The sequence below is a fragment of the Sphaerodactylus townsendi genome, linkage group LG14, assembly GCF_021028975.2.
Source record: "Sphaerodactylus townsendi isolate TG3544 linkage group LG14, MPM_Stown_v2.3, whole genome shotgun sequence".
Taxonomy (NCBI): Eukaryota; Metazoa; Chordata; class Lepidosauria; order Squamata; family Sphaerodactylidae; genus Sphaerodactylus; species Sphaerodactylus townsendi.
The window spans coordinates 47,507,193-47,510,189 of NC_059438.1; positions in this window are offsets into that span (position 1 = coordinate 47,507,193).

Sequence of the window (2,997 nt, forward strand, 5' to 3'; positions counted from 1 at the left end):
AAACATTGCTTTCTTTGAGATGAAGAAAGATGCCCTTTCTGAACAATAACCGTTGGCTATTTTCATGTCTCTTTGGCCTTCGGTTTCAAAAAGCCTCAGCCTCTTCCTGTCAAGAAGGCTTCCTGAAACTTTAAAACAGTTTTAAAACCTACTCACATTCCTGAGCAGCAGTCCAGGAAGTCCAACCAAAAATCGGAATGAAATATACTGTCTTTTTTCCTGAGCAGAAACAGATCCTGAATCAGTGGCTGCATCAACTGCCTTTTCCAGCTTCCTCTCGCAGAACAGCCTTGGAAAGCCCTCGTTTGAAAATCTGTCAAACCAGAACTGAAACCAATGAACTGAAAAAAATCTGAGGCTCGTTCCGCACATGCAGAATAATGCACTTTCAAACTGCTTTCAGTGCTCTTTGAAGCTGTGCGGAATGGCAAAATCCACTTGCAAACAGTTATGAAAGTGGTTTGAAAATGCTTTATTTTGCGTGTGCGGAAGGGGCCAGAGTTACCAGATCAGAACAACCTGAAACTTTTGCTGCCTTGTTCTTGCCTTACCTCACTCCACTCAGATTGTAGTGGTTGTTTTCTCTTCAACCCTTCTGAAACTCAAGAGAGTCACTGGGGGAGGAAAATGCTGAAATGAACGGAGCAGAACTGGCAAAGCCAGGAAGGTATCCCCTCCCTCCCCCGACTTTTCTGTTGTTGTTGCTTTAAAATAAACCATTCCTTTCTTGCATTCTTCACACATGAATGGGGAGACCACGCCTCTGTCCACTCATCATGTATTCTTTTTTGCCATCAAGTGACAGCAGATGGGCAGCCCAATCCACAAGCCCGCAGTGGGCAGGGATGACGATGCTGCTGCACTGCCTCTAGAGCATAGTTGTCAAACTCGTGGCCCTCCAGATGTTATGGACTACAGTTCCCATCATCCCCTGCCAGCATGATGGGAACTGTAGTCCATAACATCTGGAGGGCCACGAGTTTGACACCTGTGCTCTAGAGGGCTTTCAGGAAGTGTGGGGTGGCAGCAAAAACAACCCCACCCTGGCCACCTGTGCTGTGCCCTTTTGGGTGGCATAAGACTAAAACCCTGGCAGTTGCATTCCTGTCCCTAATGCCCGGATGGAAGCCTAGTAAAGGTGGCTTCACCCCCAGGAATGCCCCAGGACACCCCCCCCTTGTGCTGGCATCCAATTAGATGCCAGTGTTGCTTCGTAGCTGTGCCCATTTCCTGGTTTCCCTGCCATGGGGTATAATGGAAAATGCTTCGGTGCTTAATTGTAATTCTCGCAATAGAAGTCTAAATGCCTTTTCCTGTAGCTGTTTTTCAATAAACTAAATTGTCTGAACACAACGTCTTGTTATTGAATAGTTCAGGGGTATTTATTTATTTGTTTGTTTGTTTGTTTGTTTGTTTGTTTGTTTGTTTGTTTTATATACCGTCCTCCCCCTGAGGGCTCAGGGCGGTTCACAGCAGTTTAAAACAAACATTAAAACATAATTTAAATATCAATTATATTAAAAAAGAACCCATTTTAAAATGTGGATGGCGTCTGACTACTCCCCTCCCCCCCTTGTGCCCATGGGAGGCCAGATGACATGGTAGATGTATTTTTTTAACACTGTATGACATACAGTATAGTTAGAAACTGGTCAATGCATACATACCTATCTTTAACAAATTTGTTTTTTTCAGTGTTAAATACAAGACAAAATATATCAATCACAATTTTTTTTTTAAAAAAATAAAGACTCATGTATAAGAACAGTGCAAAAAAACTACAAATGAAGCTTAAAATTTAACAAAGGTTATGGTAATAAACTGCTAGGTTTTCAAAAGAACCTGGTCCAATATCAATCTACTTGACCGATATCTTCTTTCTGCAGGGCAACGAGTTTAATTAACATATACAATTTCCCATTTTTCCTACACAGACACTTAATTTACATTTTGTTTTAAAACCAACCTCAAGAAGACTAAAGCACTGTAAATTAGCAGTTTATACCACACAACTATTCCAACAAAAATTCTATTTAACGTAACGCTGTTCAGGTGAGCAGATTCTATATATATATTTATATATATACATTATAGGTATAAGGCCAACATGTCTACCCAACCCATGAATACCATATGAAATTCAAAAGTCTATTGCCCACATTTTTCTCACTTAGTACCCTGATCAAGTCTGGGTGCCAGTTGGATCCATATATTCAGACACAAGATAGGAAGAAGCCTCTCTTAGTAGTAGCCCAGGAACTTCAAAAGGAGATGCCTACTGAATATGAAATAGATCGGCTATCTAGTAGACTGCTTTGTGCAAATGCAACTGAAAAGTTGAATGGCAAACGTTGGGCACAGGACAGGAGCTGATGGAAGTTGGGGAATCCAGGCAAGAACGCTCACCTTTAAATAAGGATTGTGATCTTCCAATGGTACCTGTAGAAGGCCCCTTCGGCACACGCAAAATAATGTGTTTTCAAACCACTTTCACAACTGTTTGCAAGTGGATTTTGCCATTCCGCACAGCTTCAAAGAGCACTGAAAGCAGTTTGAAAGTGCATTATTCTGCATGTGCGGAATGAGCCGAAGCGTATCAAATGTGTCAAGCTTCCCCGACTGGGTCTGTACTAGTACCATCCCAACAACTGTGTGCAGAGCCAGGCAGTAATAGGACTAGATCCTAGGCGTCCACAGAATTTCTCTGCCCTATCCAGAATTTGCTGGCCGTTCCAGAAGTAGAGGAATTAACTCAGCCTGCTACAGAATGTGAGAAGTGCTGTGCTTTTCATTATGTTAGCAGATCTCTAGGTCAACTAATAGAGATGGATTGACACCAGGATTTACAGTGTGCCCCTGCCCTCTCCCTTAAGCTAATTTCATGGAATGTGGCTGGGTGGAGAAGTAAAGCTAGTATTCTGGACTTTTAAAACTATATCAAAAGTTTGAATGTAACTTTACTCCAAGAGACATGGGCGGTTTCTGCACGGGCTGAAA